Source organism: Natrix helvetica, assembly GCF_964273705.1.
Source record: "Natrix helvetica genome assembly, chromosome: 12".
In the NCBI taxonomy this organism is placed as follows: domain Eukaryota; kingdom Metazoa; phylum Chordata; class Lepidosauria; order Squamata; family Natricidae; genus Natrix; species Natrix helvetica.
The window spans coordinates 10,017,512-10,037,063 of record NC_138556.1 but is presented as its reverse complement, the minus strand read 5'-3'; the positions used below and the strand labels follow the sequence as shown (position 1 = coordinate 10,037,063).

Genomic DNA, 19,552 nt, shown 5'->3' with positions numbered 1-19,552 from the left:
GATTGTGGGGGGCCATAGGCTGACTTGGTAAACCACTTAGAGAGGGCTGTAGAGTACTGTAAAGCGCCATATAACTCTATGGACCAATGCTAATCCTTCCTTCCTTCTTCCTTCCCTCCCTCCGTTCCCTTCCCAGTGTTGCAGGCTAATTCTGCTGACTGCCCACTGCCAGCAGTTCGACTCTCACCAGGCTCAAGGTTGACAGCCTTCCATCTTTCCGAGGTGGGTAAAATGAGGACCCAGATTGTGGGGGGCTGACTCTGTAAACCACTTAGAGAGGGCTGTAAAACACTATAAAGCGATGTATAAGTCTAAATGCTATTGGTATTGCTGACCAGGATAAAATCATCAAATTACTATTTTTACTGTGATTGAAGGCGATGATTATGATATTCACGAAGCACAACAGCCTTAAGTAGCGTTAATCATTGCAATGTGAATTGGTATTGAATTCAAATCAATTAAATTTTTGACACACTCTTTTCTCTCTGGCCATTCATCCCCAAGTGCAACCCTGATTACATAGCTACCCTGCCTAATAATAATAATAATGCCACAGAAGCAAATTTAAACATTGGGGAGAGAAGGGGGGTTTCAGTGCTTCAGAGGGAAAGATGGATCCTCTTGGTAGATGAAACTCACTCTTCCAACGCAACGTAAAAAATGTCTGTGAAATTTTAGAAAACAGCTGAAACAAACCTTCTCGTGTTTCAAAGGAGCCTGAAGTGTTCATTGTCTCTGCATAGCAATACCATCTGCAGTGAGCCACTTAATAACCGTGGCAAGACAGTTCATTAAATGAGGCAAAACTCACTTAACAAAGGTCTCACTTATTAACGTAACGTTTTGGGTCAATTGTGGTTATAAGCCAAGGACTACAGGTAAGATATTTAGATACAAATGTTATAATAAATAAATGGGGAATACAATCTAGATTTGCATAGCTTAAGAGAAATGAAATGAAATGGTTGTTGATTCCCTGGCCTCAAAAGATTTGTCTGGCCTACCTTTATATGGTGATGTTACATTGCTAACAAAACCAGAACATGAAGAATGGAAGGGTAATTTTAGGGTGGAATTTGGATGAAATAGGGTGGTGACAGTGGAATATGAAATATTTACTGAGCTGTGGTAGTACGGTGGTTAGAAGGCAGTACTGCAGGCCAACTCTTCCCACTGCCAGGAGTTTGATCCTAATTGGTTCCAGGTTGATTCAGCCTTCTATCCCTACAAGTAAAATGAGGAGCCAGACTGTTGGGGGAAAGATGCTGACTCTGTAAATCGCTTAGAGAGGGCTGTATAGCACTGTGAAGCGGTATATAAGTCTAAGGGCTATTGCTACTGCCTTTTAAAAGCTGGACAGAGGAAAAACCATACTTTATGTCAACTTTGGCTTTAACTTTATGTTGGAAAACAACAATATTTCACACACAGAGCCGATTGCAGTGACTGTGCGAATGAGCAAAGTGAGGAATGATGGGGGCACATCTGTTTACACACACCTAGCCAGTAAGCCATAAGTAAATGCCAGCAGATTTTTGCATATGCAATAGGCAAGAACAAGCAACTGCAGCACTTTGCTGTGTAACCAAGAAAGAAGATAACTGTGTTTTGAGTTAAAGATGTCCTGGAACAAATTGCCATAAAATACAACTGGACAGTTTAGTTAAATTAATGGTCTTGGAAAGCTATACCTCAGGACGTTCCCCAATTTTAGCCTCATTTTTATCCAAAATTTGCAAATGAGCCATTTTCCAATCTTCAGCCACAGGGGAACCTGGGGATAAAAACAGTATTATTGGATCTACTTCTTGTTGTTAGTGGCGAAGTCATGTCAAACCCATCGTGACCCCCATGGACAACGTTCCTCCAGGCCTTCCTGTCCTCTACCATCCTCTGGAGTGTATTTAAGCTCACGCCTACTGCTTCAGTGACTCCATCCAGCCACCTCCTTCTCTGTCGTCCCCTTCTTCTTTTGCCCTCAGTCTTTCCCAGCATTTGGCTCTTCTCCAGTGAGCTCTTCCTTCTCATTAGGTGGCCAAAGGATTTGAGTTTCCTCTTCAGGATCTGGCCTTCTAAAGAACAGTCAGGGTTGATCTCCTCTAGGACTGACCGGTTTGATTACCTTGCAGTCCAAGGGACTCGCAGGAGTCTTCTCCAGCACCATAGTTCAAGGGCCTCCATTCTTTGGCACTCAGCCTTCCTTGTGGTCCAACTTTCACAGTCATACATTGGATCTACTAGAGGTGTCAAATCGGTCACAAGGAGATGGAGCAGGGCAGGCAGAGAAAATGGTAGCACACATAGAGCAATCTATCCAAGCTCAAAAGATGACCAGGATTGAACCTGGTTAATATTTAGATGGAAAAGCTTCAGAGGGCAAAAACAAAATCTAGGAAACCATCCCCAAAGAAGGCAAAACCAAACTATTTCCACTCTACTGCCAAGGAAATGACATGGACATGTCCTGTGTTTTCCAGCAGTCTTAAAGAAGTCTTTGTTTCTTCTGCTTTTTTTTAGAAATACACACCAAATACATCATGCAATCATCATTGATGACCTGCAAAAGTATTCTAGTGGGGGGCGGGGGGATGGGGAATATAATCCAGTAATGAAATTCCAACTGAGTGTCCCTTCAAAAAGGTTTTATACCGGCTAGCATTCTAACTACATTTCAGAAAGCTTGAAAAACCTGGAAAAGAATGAGTATTTCAGAACCTTAAACCTTAACTCTCTTCTGTTGCAATTCTGTAGTCTTCTTTTTCCCCATCTTTTCCCCCAACAGAATCAATGAGAGTGACTGGGCAGCCATGTGATTTTTTAAAATAAATAAATAATCTATCTATCATCTATCTATCTATCTATCTATCTATCTATCTATCTATCTATCTATCATCTATCTATCTATCTATCTATCTATCTATCTATCTATCATCTATCTGTCTTTCTATCCATCCGTCCATCCATCCATCCATCCACCCACCCACCCATCATCTATCTATATCTATCTATCTATCTATCTATCTATCTATCTATCTATCTATCTATCTATCTATCTATCTATCTATTTATTTATTTATTACTTGAACTTATTAGTCGCCCCCTCTCCCCACAGGGACTCGGGGCGACGTACAAAGGTATTATATAGCGTATAGAGGAGGTAAGAATAAATAAATAAGTTACAATACTTAAAAAGTTAAAACCCCAGTGAAATTAACCCTTAAAAACTAAAATTACAATTAAAAATAGATCTATCTATCTATCTATCTATCTATCTATCTATCTATCTATCATTTGTTCTTGTTGGTTTTTTGCATCAGTTTGGATATGGTTAAGAATTGCTTTCTTTCAGCATGCTCCCTCACCCCCCAATTCCCATTTTCCGAATCAGTTCTAAAACCTGATGATTTCCCATCCCTTTGAGATCAGTTAAGGTTAGCTATATGTTGATGAAGATTCTCAATCATCCAGATAGAATTGCCTAACATTGTGTTAAGTTGAATCATTGCAACCTGACTAATTTTGAGGAAGCTGCCTGGATGGGCAGCAGAACGTCTCTCAACTCACAACAAAACTAGTCCAGTTGCAATGATTCAACCTTCAGATAACTTCAGACAACCTTCAGTTAAGGTTATCTAGCTACTTAGTCCAAATATTTTCACGTCAACTTTTCCCACTGGTTTTATATCACTTCCTTCCTCAAATGTATGCTGCTTTTAATTAACTTTTCCACCAAGAGCAATAGACAGCGACAGATCCCTATCAGCTGCTCTTTATGCCACAGCAGTTTCTGCACGGATGAATCACAACATGTTGAAATATGAAAAAAAAAATCCAGATTTATTTGTGTATATCCCTAAATCACAGCAGAGGAGGGATTCTGATTCTGAAACTGAAAGTTAGTTAACGACTCTAATGAAAACTCAGTAGCAAGCTGAGAGTTAACTCAAACACTTAGGGACTTCAATTTCCATATTAGCCACACCTCAGCAAATCTTATTTCATTACAGGATGGCTCTCTTCCTCCAGAACCACAAGGATAATTTTAGTGATTAACTTTAAATTGGGGATAATGCATTAACATGCATTAACATAATATCAAAACAATTCCTTGCAATTATTATTTAACCTGGGTCATTTCAAAAACCCGCCCTTCCTGATTTCATCTCTCTTCACAACACCCTCCCCCCACAGAGACAACACACACACACACACACACACACACACACACACACACACACACAACTAAGGATAATACTTAAAGAACTGTAAAATGAATACACTTACCAAAAGTGATTCTCTCAAGCCAGCAAGGAGTAAGAGTAGACTTAAAAAGAAATTCCACTTGAATCCTTAATAATCTAACTGGTGCTTGCCTGAAGAGAGATGCAAGATTTTTCTAGGTTCGTTGGAGCTACCATAGGGAGAAAGAGAAAGAGACAGGGAGAGATGAGAAAGCACATTCGTGAACATCTAATTGGAGATGACCAACTAGAGGCTCAAAGGGTCAAATGAAAGCCACATACAGTATATCACTATACTAGCATGCAAGTGGCACCTTCATACATTGTGTCTCCCCATTATGACACTGTCTGTGTTACAACGCCATGTTCTGTATGCTGCAATGTTGACACCTTCCTGGCCACTGAACTCTGCCTTTTTAGCCTTGAAATGAGTGTTGAAAGTTGGTTCTCTCACCATTTTGAGATAAGGAGACGGCTTTGGGATCAACCCCCAAATAGAAGGTCATTGATAGGCTTAGTAGGCAACATGGCCTACTGGCCAAGGATCACTTCCAAGGAGAAGAACTGAAGCCAGGTTAAAAAAGAGGCTATGGTCTAACCAAGGGTTCTGGGATCTACCATTGAAATCTTGTTAGAAACATCTTTCTTCGATGACCTTTTTACACAAACTTTGTTGCAATTGCTCTGCAATCACTTGGGTTGTTCCTTCCAAATCATTTAACAACTACAATTCAGTTTGATCACCAGTTGCTCTATAGGTGGGTAGAGAACAGGAGTTCTGGTGATCTTTGTGGGGAATTTATTCAAACACTGGAATGATCTGATCTTGCTTGTTGACGTCAAGCCTAGGGCAACCTCTCTGGAAAATTTGGCTTTGGACCCAATGTGAGAACTCTTGGCTATTACGGTAATTCTAGCCCTTGTTGTCTTAACACCTGGACTGGGACCGATACCAAGAGTGATTGAATTTCCGTCCATTTTATTCTCTTTAAAGGAGTCGTTTGCTGTGTGATGGAACAGAAGTGCAAAAGTGGGTTTTAAGGCCCAAAATTCCTAGTTTGATAATTAAATGTCTGCAAGAAAACCACCAAATCCAGAGAGCATCAAGGACTCCATAATTGAATCCTGAGCTACAAAACATATAAATAGCAGTAGCACTTAGACTTATATACACTTCACAGGGCTTTACAGCCCTCTGTAAGAGGTTTACAGAATCAGCTTTTTGCCCCCAGCAATCGGGGTCCTCATTTTACCGACCTCAGAAGAATGGAAGCCAAAGGCAACCTTGAATCTGTTGAGGATTGAACTGCTGGCAGTTGGCAGCGTTAGCCAGCAATACAGCATTTTAACCATTGTGCCATCACAGCTCATTCTCTATTCTCTACTGGTTGTAAAAGGTGATAAAAACCGACGTCCCTCCAACTCTAACTGTTCAGGCAATCTGATCCATTTATGTTTATTGGGCAGACAGATTTCGTTTCAAGAAGTTGCAGCTTTAAAGGAGCTGGTGACAGCAATAGAGTTTAAGTGTCCCTTTTAGCCTGTGGGAAAACTATTAGGATCCAAGCCATTTCGGAAGAACGGGTTCTCCCAATACAAAGTACGCAAAACCCTTTATTCTTCTTATTAATAACATATACCTTGTTTTATCTTTATCAAACTAGTTTTATAGCATATCTCACCATGGTATCAATAAGAAAAGGGAGGCAATTATTTTTCAATAAGATTAGCAATAAAATAAAATGAGATTAAAAACCCAATCCCAAGGAACCGCTACGGTTTGTCAAAGAATATTCATTTGTTATTAAGTATCCATGGAATTCCAAAATACAAGAATTAGTTAAAGCTTTCTTTTGAGCAGTATCTATAATCTTTCACTTGCAAAATAGCATCTGTTACTGTGTAATTTTACTACATTTTTGAAAAAAAAAAGAAAATAAAATAAACACTTTGGGAAACAATAAAAAAAATTACTTGAGAGAAAACAGAAAATGCTAAAATACTTTTGGAATAAAATCAGTTCATTTCCTTCTGAAATAACTCTGAAAAGCTTCTTCCCCAAATCTAAATATATTCCATTTCAGATTTTACAGTCTTATCGCAGATGATTTTCCACACCTGAATTCCATGGGTTAGATTTTTTTTTTAAAAGGTTGATGCACATAAAAATACATGCAGTGGAGAAATTTGTATCTACACATACAGACAGCTATTAGAAAATATTTATTATTTAAATGTGCATAATATACAGGTGAACGTAAATATAAATGGTTCCGTAGGCTTTTAAAAATAGCTTGTGCATGAAAAGAGGATGAAACAAATTAACTCTTTGAAAGCAGGCAAAGCAAAAATGGACCAAAATATACAAATTCACCCTTCATCATACAACGTACAAACAAAATAAGATTTTAAGGATGATTGCACACTGGATTTTTGTTTCTTTTGTGCAACATAATGTGACATGTAAAAAAAAATGGATTGCAACACTGAGATGTAAACTCTGGCCTTAAATACGTGGTCTCGTTATTGGAAACAAGCATGTATTTCATATAGTTTGAACTATGACCACAGTATTTCATCATTTGCCCCATCCTTGTCCCCCCAAGACACCTATGGTATTATAAAAAATACATTCCTGATAACTTTCTTCTCTGAGGAACAACACACATAGACAGGGTCTACGAATCTATGACGTCTAGAATCCATGAATGCCTGAAAGATTCTCAGTCACCCAAGTCATAGTTGTCCCAAAGGTGTTTTTTTTTTCAGGAGGCAACTGGATTTTCTTGTTTTTCTTTGAAGATGTTTCACTTCTCATCCAAGACGCAAAATGTCTTCAAAGAAAAAAAAACAAGAAAGTCCAGTTGCCTCCTGAAAAAACACATTTAGGACATGAATGCCTGATTTTTCCAAAAATGTAAACTTCCCATCCTTCTAAATAACAGATACCTCTTTAATGTTGCTACCTGATGAGACTTCAGACACATGCCTTGCTGATGGTTGTCCCACCTCTTTGGAATAGCCTCCTCCTTCAGATCAGAGAGATGCTCTTCCTTTTAGTCTTCTGGAGAGCTATAATGACCTGGTGCATACCCCTCAAGCATTTGGCTGGGATAGGGGTTCATCTTGGAGTATGTTTGGCTGATGTTTGAGGAAGGAAGGATATCTTTGTTTTTAACCATGTTTTTATGAATTGTTGTGAGCCACCTAGTGTTGTTATATGAGATGGGCAGCCATATAGACCCTGAAAACAAACAAGCCCAATATTTGAGACACTGAGACACTGTTACAGAGAATATAGTAGTAACCTATTCTACAAAACATCCGAAGGCAAAGCAAGAAGTAAGCAATAGAAACTTATCAAAGAGAGATCCAACTTAGAATGAAGGAGAAATTTGCTGACTGTAAGAACAATGTATAACCGGAATGAGTTGCCTCCAGAAGTTGTGGGTGCTCCAACATTGGACGTTTTTAAGAAGAGGTTGGACAGCTATTTGTCTGAAATGGCATAGGATCTCCTGATGGAGCAGGGAGTTGGACTAGAAGCCCTCCAGGATACCTCCCAAACAAGGGTGAAATGCTAGCGGTTCGGGCCGGTTCAGCCGAACCGGTAGCGAAAATGCTTTAAAAAGTTTTTCAAAAAGTTCTGATGATTGCGTGGCACAGCTGATTGTAGGACAGCTGATCGTTGGAACTTTTTAAAAAACTTTTTAAAGTATTTTTAACTACCCGTTCACCCAAACCAGTAGCAAAAAAATGCTAAAAAAAGTTTTTTTTAAAGTTCCAACGATCAGCTGTGTGACAATCAGCTGTGCCGCTTGATTTATATTCGCTAGAAAGCAGGAAATCCTGTTTTGGCAAATCTAAATCACACAGCACAGCTCCCCCCCCCCTTGCTGTTCTACTTACATTTGCAGACTCAAAAAAGGCTTCTTAGCGCTTGCGGTGCTCATGAAGTGCGCGCAAAGCAAACCGGTAGCAGACTTCAGAGCATTTCACCCCCTGCTCCCAACTTTACAATACAATAGCAGAGTTGGAAGGGACTTTGGAGGTCTTCTAGTCCAACCCCCTGCCTAGGCAGGAAACCCTATACCGTTTCAGACAAATGGCTATCCAACATCTTCTTAAAGACTTCCAGTGCTGGGGCATTCACAAGCTGTTCAGAAGTTGTGAATGTCCCAACACTGGAAGTTTATGCCCCAACACTTTATTATTCTATATTCTATAAGCGAACAAATTTCACCTCTCACCTCTTATAATGCCAAGCAGCTGAGTCGATCAGTGTCAAAGATCTAACCACAATCAACAGAAACTTGCAATACAATACAGTACCCATATCACAAAAGAAGAAAGAATGAAAAAGCTTCAAAGTCAAGTCCCCCTATGAAATCAGATAAGTATTTGCCAAAGCCTTATCTTCTGGGAGATACAAATTATTCTCCTTATTTTGGGGTTGTGGATAACGTAGATCAATGGTTAGTTATCCCGCTTCCCAATCCACTCGCCCCATATATCCTTTTTATGATATTAAAGGGTAATTCTCCCAGCACAATGGAGCCCGGGAAAATAATCTGATAATGGTTTCCAACATCAAGACAAGCAGATGTTTGCTCGAGGCTGCAAAGATGAAAATTTAACAATTTTGCTTGAAGGGAAGAAAGAATGTCATGAAGAAGAAGCAAGATAAGACAAATCCACTCTGTCCAAAAATTAAATAGGTGATGACTCAAGGAAAAGAACAATAGAAATATATATAAATAGCATCTCTCTCACATAAAATTAGCCAGAGAGAAATTGGAATAAAGCCAAATGGTTGTTCAAGAGGGGGGAAAAAACATTACAATGGTTATTTGGACAATTCCAATGTACAGTAAAAAGAGCCAGCTCTAGAGAATCTAAAAATGTCCCCCCAGAAGCTAATTCTGTGTAAAAAAAATTGTTTTGCAATTTCACATAAGTTTTTTCCCCCTTGTAAAAGAGTCTTTTCTTTTTCTACATAAGAGGCTGAGAAATTATTTTGAATAAGTTTTTTGAACTTCCTTTCTTGGTGTAATTGGTGGAGGGTTGGACTAGAAGACCTCCAAGGTCCCTTCCAACTCTACTATTGTATTGTATTATTGTAAAAAGTATTGTATTCTGTTGCACATTTTGCTATCGTCCTAAAGCTTCTGCTGCTTCCCGTAATTCCCAGTCCAAAAGAAGGGGATATTTGCTGTGTCCTCTTGGTCACTTTGTAACTAAGTAAATGCAAGAACATGGATGGTAAAATTCATGCAGCTTCGTTCTCTAATTTTATTATCCATTTCTTTTCTTTTTCGCTCTTCAAGCTATAGGCTAACCATCTTCCCAGTTTATTAGCGTTTTCAAAAAAGTTTTGCTTTGCTCTTCTTATTTGTTGCACCAATCCATCTTTTTCCATAATATCATTTTATGTTTAATCAGCTGCATTTGAATTTCTTAAGCCTAACTTGTGTGGTTCCTTTTGTAACTCTAATTCAAGTCCTTTATATTTTTTCTTCCAAAGCCTTTTGATCCTGATTCTTTTTCTTGTTTTTCTTCGCTATAGAAGGTGTAGCTAATTACAATACTTTAATGTAAGAAGAAATCTAGCTAAAAGCTTTTTGGTTATATTATTACTATTGTTATTATATCACTATTATTGTTATTAGCTTGTATGTCAATGTTTAACACCACTCTTCATTTTTGGTCTTTGTTAAATGGTATACCCAGACAATGCGCTGTTTTTCAAAAAAAAAATAATGTCTACGAATAAGATTTACTTTTTTTAAAAAAATCATACAGCTTCTTTATGTTCATAGAACAGCATCTCAAAATGAACAAACTGTCCAGAATAGATATAGAAAAGTAGAACATTATCAAGATTTGCAAGATATAAAAACAAGCTCAACTCTTAAATGGAAATATTTTGTTCTTGGCTGCAGTACAGAAATGGCCTACCATCCGCTTCTGGTGGGATATATTTTGACCTTCCCAGTTTAGCCTGAAACATTGGAATTTATTGAAAGTATTTCATCCAAAGATAAACAGGCCTAAACTACTTATCTTCCCTGTCTAGACGCCATCCAAACTGATGTCCATCCTACTATCACAAGGCTATTAGCTTCTACAGGGAAAAGGGTTAGGTGTTGCCTCCCCCTATGGAGGAATTAATTAAAGCTATGAAAAGATGTTTTGTTACACATACCACTGACCGAGGTCATGTTTTCAGTGGCCCAGGAGTGCTTGTAAACATGGTGATAGAAACCCTACACAGTCGCGGCCAGGCCACAGCAATAGTGCAGAACATGAATGTTCTGACTTAGGCTTTCCCCAAAAAGCATGATGCAGAGTCCTGGTCCCAACAAAACCCCTTTTATTAAACAAATGTGAATTCCTCTCATTCACATTCAGCAAAGGCCTGGCAAACAGTCTTTCAAAGGATTATTTATGACCACAGACCTCATCTAGCTTGGAAAGCTGCCATGTAAATATTTTCCAAATGAGATGCTGTGCAAGGAAAAACTGGACACAGGGTCTCTGAGATTCACGGACAAATCTTCACACTCCTGAAACGAATCTAACGACCGAACGAACAAATTGTTGCCTGCAAAAGCCCACTCCCCTTTATCTCCTCTTTTATTTCCTATGGGAGGAGCCAATCACCTCCCATCTGTGACTTTACTCCCAAGTCTACCCTGATTTCTGAGTTGTTCTTTTCTTCCGGCAGTTCTGTACATGGGCACACTGGGAACAGGCTCCAGCTGTTCCTCTGCCTCACTCCTGTCTAGCTCCATAGACACCAGTTCATTGCCAGATGGCTTCCTCCCCGTCTCTGTCTCCAACGCAGAGCCCTCGTCCGAGCCTTCCCCAGCCTCCAGGACTGGCCCATGTTCCTCCCCAACCGTCTCACTGTCCGACTCTGCTGCCAGCTCTGCTGGCCACAGGTGGGCCATAACAATGAATGACTTTCTAGGGATCTCTACACCCTTGTCAGCCAGAAGGAACACAATTTATTGTAAATTACATGTTTTAATAATGCTTGCATATTAGAGTGCAGTACTGCAGGCTACTTCAGCTGACTGCTAGCTGCAGTTCGTCAGTTTGAATCTCACATGCTCAAGATTGACTCAGCCTTCCATCCTTCCGAGGTGGGTAAAACAAGGACCCAGATTGTTGGGGACAATAGGCTGACTCTGTAAACTGCTTAGAGAGGGCTGTAAAAGCACTATGAAGCAGTATATACTGAAAGTCTAAGTGCTATTGCTATTGAATAGTTCATGGAGGGAAGACCCAAGACTATGGGAAAACTATGAAGTTAAACAACAATAACTCAACAACAACAAAAAAGGTGGGGAAAACCTCTATTGTATCACTGCAAAGAAAACTGCATAGATGTAGTCACCTACTCACAGATACCTACATGTCGGTGTGTGTGTGCATGAGCATAGAGATAATGGAAAGAAACTGCTTTCATTCCTGAAAAATCACATGAGTTAATGGTGTAGTATAATTCTGAAATTATGTGGGGAAAAATGTGGAGAAGTAATTGGTGGTTGCTAATAGAATGTCTTCAAGTAAGCTTTCCTACTGCTATGTTCTAAAGACAGCTATAAAGACAGAATTATATTTTAGGGGAAAAAATAAAGAAAAAAAAAGAATCCATCATTTCATCACTGGAGGAAGATACCCACCCAAGTTCAGACAGTTATTCTCATCAGTGAAATTATAACATAGCAAGAGAGAGAAAAATCTTTTCTAAAAGTGGAAGAGCAATTCATTCATCACCCATCCATCATGAATTGTTGGAAGAAACTTGTCTCGTTTGCATTACAAATTGGAGAAGTTTGCATAATATATAGCAGAAACACTACTACTTGGAGAAAAGTAAAGTAAAAAAAGTACTCCAAAAACAGACAAATGAAAGCCCATGAAAATTGTCACATTTTTGAGACCATATCACCCGTCTGTATTGTGCTGAATTTTCTGAAATAGGCTCTGTAGTTTTGAGTGGCAGAGCTGGTAGAGTAGGTAAGTGTTGGATTAGGGCTGAAAGACCCAAGTGAGTGCCCAATTGACCATAAAGATCATTGGGTTGGTTTTAGCCAGTCAGTCTCAGCCGCATAAATCTTTCAGTGTTGTTTGTGGATGAAATTGTTTCCTGAACAATCACTGCAATTTTATAATGACTCTGCAAGCTTTCTCCAAGGAACTTCAATTTGACAAAGATTTGACCTAAGTACCCCTTTGAAGCTAAGTGTGGAATTGAAGTGGTCTTCTCTGAACTAGCCACTTTGCTTCTATCTGGAAGGCTAAAAGTTGATGCTTTGAAGACTGTGGTATATGAACAGAAGCCACACCCCACTGGATCAAAAGAGCCAGCCCACCTTAGTTTGACATCTTGGATATTTTTATTTAAATAGAGTATTTCATTTTTTTTCACCTCAGAGAAGCTGCAGCCAAAGGGGGAAATGTCACATCAGGGTCTTAATATCAATAGTCCTCCTCCTCCTCCTCATCTGAGATGTTCAGCTCAGGATCGCAGACCTTGTACTTTCAGTTCAGGATCGCCAGACCTTGTACTTTAAAAAGTACAGTATAACAGCTATGGTGAGCCAGTAACAGGCCATGCAGGCTTTGCCCGGGATCCAAAACATTTAGTGTCAAGTGTCTTCTCCATCCAGAACTTGAGTACATTACTGCCTCAAACATCAAGAGAACAAGCTACAGGAGCATTCAAAATACTAAACAGGAGTGTTTAGGGCAGGCTACTTGATGAATGTGGTGGGACATGGTTGCTCCATGGCTGAGCTTTTCGATAAGAAAGGTCAGCAGTTTGGCGGTTCAAATCCCTAGTGCTGTGTAATGGAGTGAGCTCCCGTTACTTGTCCCAGCTTCTGCCAACCTTGCAGTTCGAAAGCATGTAAAAATGCATGTAGAAAAAATAGGAACCATCTTTGGTGGGAAGGTAACAGTGTTCCATGCGCCTTTGGCATTTAATCATGCTGGCCACATGACCACAGAGAGGTCTTCTGACAGTGCTGGCTCTTCGGCTTTGAAACAGAAATGAGCACTGCGCCCAAGAATTGGGAACGACTAGCACATATGTGCAAGGGGAACCTTTACCTTACCTTTACCTTACTTGATGAAGGAAAACATGTCTGACTTGGGCACCACACACACTGCTGGAAAAATTGATGTAGAACTCTTGTGTCTCCCAGTTTAATTAGAAGTCTAGCTCAGAAAAACTTCCCTGGTGTTTGTGTTTGCTTTCTGACTTCTCAATTCATTTATTTTTTGGGGTATTGTCCTTCTGGGAAGTTTTTACACTTGTGCTCTGAACCTGGGCTGTGTTTACAGCCACAAGATCATAGTACTACAGAGTTGGAAGGGGACTTTTCAGGTAGTTAGTCAAATCCCCTGCCCGTCGTAGTTTCCATTACAGCATCTCTGACAAATAACTATACAGCCTCCTCTTAAAGATCTCCACTGAAAACTCATCATTTCATATTACAGCTTGTTCCACTGGCTGGCTATTCATGCAGTCAGGAAGTCCTCCCTGAGGTCTAGCCTTAAACTTGCTTGCAGTTTTGACCCATTTGCTCTGGTCCTGCCCTCTGGAGCAATAAGAGGATGAGTGCACTCCCTCTTCTGTGTCATAAACCTTCAGATAAGACTACTCTCTTACCTCCCTTTAGTCATCTCTTCTGTAGGCTAAATTGTTCCTTTAACTGTTTTTCATAGGGCTTGGTTTCCAGATGGATTTATTATGGCAATAATCTAGATAATAAGCTGCTGCTCATGAAGCCAGACATTTCTAGTATATAAACTGGTGCTGGAGAGGTCTTTAATGATGGAGCAACATCTGTGACAATCTAATTTTGAGTGCTCTGGGTCTTAAAACTATGTTTGCTATGAATATGCACATTCTTTGACCTCTGTTAGACCTTTGTCATGCTTTCCTATTCCACTCCTTGAACATGGCTTTAGCCCCTGTGGACTTAGATGGTAGACTGGATTCCAACCACGCTTTTTGCTTCAGTAAGTGTCCTATGCAGAGTTTAACTCTGAATTACTACTTTTGTCCTGTGAATCCTAGGATGGGACAAAACTGTAAGTGCCTGATCTTCTTAGGAATAATCGGGAGTGGAAAATAGCCAAAAAATACTCAAATATTTCTGAGTTCTTAAGAATAAAATGTATGAAGAAAGAAATCAAGAATTCTGAAAATAATTCTGGCAACTGTTTCTAAATGTGGAATATGGGCAGATGAAAGACAATAAAGGTAAAGGTTCCCCTTGCACATATGTGCTAGTCGTTCTTGACTCTCAGGGGGTGGTGCTCATCTCCATTTCAAAGCCGAAGAGCCAGCACTGTCCGAAGACGTCTCTGTGGTCATGTGGCCGGCATGATTAAATGCAGAAGGGACATGGAACACTGTTACCTTCCCACCAAAGGTGGTCCCTATTTTTTCTATATGCATTTTTATGTGCTTTCAAACTGCTAGGTTGGCAGAAGCTGACACAAGTAACGGGAGCTCACTCCATTATGTGACGCTAGGGATTCAAACCACCGAACTGCTGACCTTTTTGATCGATAAGCTCATCATCTTAGCCACTGAGCCACTGTGTCCTATGAGCCACTGCATCCCTCTGAAAGACAATACATACAGGATTTTGGTGCAACAGGAAGGATGCTAATTTCTTTTGAGAAATTGGACAAGTCTACACCTGAGTTATGTTAACATAACATTTACTAGGCATATTATCAGCATGAGAATCTTTTCTTACATTGCGATGAGCCAAGAAAGACTGAATGGCCCAAATTATGTAGTGAATCTCTGATTGAGAAACAAGTTGAACCTTGGGTGTCCCTAATCCCAATCAATCAATATTAGGACCTAGAGTAGCAACTGAAAGAGAGGCTTAAGGTAATACTAATTGCATATTTGAGGGTTCTTTGAGGATCTAAATGTTTTATTTTGAAGTTTGCATACAGATAGAGACCATTTCAACTCCTTAAGTAATCCTTATGTCAGGATTCCAAGAAACGCCCTTAAAGTTCCAACTTATTAGAAATGTCATGTTGACACATCTAGGAAAAGCCGAATCTGAAAGCTTCCAGGTTTTCCCCACCCGGTTGAAAGTCCACAATGATTGCCCCACACCCACAAGTTCCTCACATGGTCCAATCCATTCTTCAAACTTTACTCCAGACAATCCCCAGTCACTCCCATCCAGGTGCAGGCAAATGTCATTGACTCCCAGAGTAAAGAATGTTGTTATGGCTAAGTTTCCACCACTCCAACAACAACAACAACAACAACAACAACAACAACAACAAAACCCTCCCAATTTCCCAGGCTAAAATATGTGGCAGTCAGGAAGCTAAAAAGAAAAAAACATGGCTTCCAAATCTGACATCTTAAATAAGAGCAATTTCTCTGACAGGAATGTTGAAGGTGGAAACATCTAAGAATGTTGGAGAAGTACCAAAAGAATGTTGATAAAGATAACCTTTAACTCCTATCTCAGGATTATTTTTCACTATGGGCTATACACCTGGCAAGAAAGGTTTGAGGTCCATAGTCTCCACTTCCATGAGCATTTATTACTTCCCACCACTTTATTTTGACCTTTGAGGGGTTGTGGTTGGGAGCCTTCCAGCCATTCAATAATTGACATGGCTAGCTCTGTTTTATATACAGTAATGCAAAATCATTGCCTATTGGTTAAGGGTTCAAGCCAAATATGGCTTCTTTCAAGAGGTAATCATTGGGGGCAAACTTAATGCCAGGTTCTGGCATATGAATGATGGGGACCTTTGCACCTTGCAAAGGACTATTTTTGTCCCGTGGATTCTAGAATGGAACAATACCATAAGTGCCAGATCTTCCTAGGAATAATCAGGAGTGGAAAATAGCCAAAAATACTCAAATATCTCTGAGTTCTTAAGAAAAAGAATGTGTTAGACTGAAGTAAGAAATCAAGAATTCCGAAAAGAATTCTGGCAATTGTTTCTAAATGTGGAATATGGGCAGTTGAAAGGCAATACATGCCTTACCTACATGATATAGCCTTACCTGCCAGTTTAGGAGCAATAGCCATAGGCAGAAGAAAACAAGGCTTGCTTATTTGCATAGATCCATGAACGTTACTGTGTATCTTTTAAAATTAAACAAATGTGCAAGATCATATGGCATAGAACCTTTGGCATTTAAAGAGAATCTGATAACTCCAAAGTCCACAGGCATTCTGTAAAAAAAAAAATAACAACCAGGGGTTTGTTTATCAATGAAGAACCACAGTATGTTTAGAATGCCCTTCAGGGAAATTAAACTAAAATTGCTAATAAATCAGGGGAATTGGAATTATACATAAAATGCAATAAACATGAACAAGGAAGAAATGTAGTAAGAGCTGGTGTTTTGATTAGTTGGAAAGTTTGACTAGAAATCAAATCAATAGCATTTCTACCAACATGGATGAGCTCTATTAGTTTTGGGAAAGGGAGGGGCATGCTGGAAGAAATAGAGATCAGAATGCTTATTCTAAACGAAAGAGTTATAGAAAGGAGATGCTTTATATCCTAAATGAAAGACTTTTATTTTATTTATTTATTTAGTTTGTCAAACAAGTACGAGATAACAGGTATGTATAAACATGGGCAGGAAATCAGGAAATGGGTATGAATAAATGGGAACAATAGGACAGGGATGGTGGGCACGCTGGTGCGCTTATGCATGCCCCCTTTACGGACCTCTTAGGAATGGGGTGAGGTCAACAGTAGACAGTTTAAGGTTAAAGTTATGGGGGTTTGGAAATGTAACAATGGAGTCAGGTAGAGCATTCCAGGCATTGTCCACTCTGTTGCTAAAGTCATATTTTCTGCAATTGAATGTGGAATGGTTTACCTTGAGTTTGTATACATATACATATGCATTTGCGGCCAAACTGGCCGCATGGACAAAAGTCAAAACCTATCTAAGTTTGTTTCAATTTGTAGACTGTTTTTGGACTCTGCTCAAGAAACAAAGTTTTGATTTTTATGATTTGATGATTAGAGATGTCATTACAGAAATCTTTGTGCATTTTTATTGTTATCATGTAATCTATACATTCGTTTATGTTTATGTTTAAACTTGGAGCAAGAGGTTATCTTATTACATAGTTTTGATTGTTTAAAATGCAAGACATTTCTGCTTTTTTGTTTTAAATTAGAGTAAGACATTACTTTACATTTGTTTCTTTACTGAAGAAAGTCCCAAGTCAACTTTTTTTGCCCTTGTTAACTTTTTCTCCTTTGCCCTTTATAACTTTTTCCCCCTTTTGGTCCCCAACCCCAAATAATTCCACTATTTTGTATTTCATCTCTTTCTGAATCATAATAGTTTTTTTGTTTTTTTTTTAAAGGAAAAGATCTGAAGTTATTTTGCTAAAGAAACTGTGAGAATCATTCTTGGAAAAGAATCCTTTACAATGTTAGGTAGATGCCAAAAAGCCTGAAGACACACTTAAAAGTAAAATTTGATTTCTTACCTAACCTTCCCTTTTGGCTTAAATTCTGAGGTTAAAAATAGCATAAGCTGTTACTCAGTAAGTATTGCCATAGGTCTTGCTGTAAGCAACATTGTCAATTTTACATTTCTTGGTAGGAGAGGTAGAAGAATCCAAAAGAAACTTCCTGGCCTATGGAAGATCTTACAAACTTTTGCCTATAATTTTGTGCTTAGAAATGTCTGAGTTCCATAATGGAAGGGGCTTTTGGTATATCATGGCAGAACCTCTCTTTAAAACTGCAGGAGGCTTTAGCAAAATTAACAAGGTAAAGGTAAAAGGTTCCCCTTGCATATATGTGCTAGTCGTTCCTGACTCTAGGGGGTGGTGCTCATCTCCGTTTCAAAGCTGAAGAGCCATACACTGTCCAAAGACATCTCCGTGGTCATGTGGCTGGCATGACTAAACATTGAAGGCGCACAAAACACTGTTACCTTCCCACCAAAGGTGGACCCGTTTTTTCTCCTTGCATTTTTTACGTGCTTTCAAACTGTTAGGTTGGCAGAAGCTGGGGCAAGTAACTCTATTACGTGATGCTAGGGATTCAAACCGAACTGCTGATCTTTCTGATTGACAAGCTCAGCATCTTAGCCATTGAGCCACCACGTCCCTCTAGCAAAATTAACATTATATAGCAATTCCATAACAGAAAAGAATAAACATTTCAATTGGCCCCATCAAAATATTATCTTAGTTATTATTGCATTATGTTTTTTTTTAAATCCGATATTAGCCATCCAGAGTCTCTACATTGAGATGCATAGCCATATCAATCAATCACAGAAACAAATACAATTCCAGCAAAATGAAATTGATATAGCAACCTTCTCATTCCATACACAAAATTGCCAATCAGATTATCAATTTCGTTTTTCTTTCAGCCTGTTCTAAAATGAACTGCTTCTTCTGTTTGACTTCATCAAATACTCCCAATTGGCCTCACTGGGTTCTGATAGCATCAGTTTTGATATCATGTCCATTACATTATATCTAATTATCTGGGATCACTCCAAGAAGAATGAAATATAAATGTTCTCTGAAATAGCAGAAACTAATGTACAATCTTATGACTTTTCGGAGGGTCAAACTCATATCAAATTCCCACTGTCATTTCAAAAAGTGAATTATGTTTAAATCAGTTTTGGTTACTTACAGGCATAACTTATATTAGCTCTCACAGTAGAATAATAATAGCAATTATTGATCAATTTACTGTATTGCACGGAGTCTTTCCTCTACCTTGATATGCAATGCTCACTCATTGCATAGATATGATAACTGCTCTTACTGGACAATTACAAAAACACATTTTATGCTTTTAATTACTTCATATCAAGATGTAGGGATATAGGTTTATTTGCCAAGGGCTTTTCCTAAAAGAACTTGGAAACTTAAAACAATACTGAAGAGTACAACAGTGCTTGTAATACAAATCAGTACAAACAGATATGTACTAATAAAGTTGAAAAAAAAAACATGATCATTTGCAGTGGTCACTTGAGAGTCAAAAAAGATCCCAATTCCTTCTATTTAATCAACTGAGATGAGGAATTAATCACCTTAAGATTCTGGAATTGGTTAGGTAGGATAATGTGTTGATTAGAAATTGATAAATTGTTGAATGCAAGAGTGGGCTTGTATAACAACTTTATGAATACATTTGCTAAAGAAGTGATGGTGGAGAGATCTTCGACGTTGAGAAGCATTTTAGTTTCAATACAACAACAGAACCTTGGAGGTCTTCTAGTCCAACCC

At 38.9% G+C, this 19,552-nt stretch overlaps 1 long non-coding RNA gene across 1 annotated transcript in view; it reads right to left on the bottom strand.

The window, feature by feature from the left end:
• The window catches only part of LOC309398191, a 188,813-nt gene that overhangs the window by 19,947 nt on the left and 149,314 nt on the right, over positions 1-19,552 (bottom strand). Inside the window, exon 4 of the long non-coding RNA XR_014176365.1 lies at positions 4,288-4,414. This is a non-coding gene — a long non-coding RNA (uncharacterized lncRNA). The remainder of the gene's footprint in view (positions 1-4,287; positions 4,415-19,552) is intronic.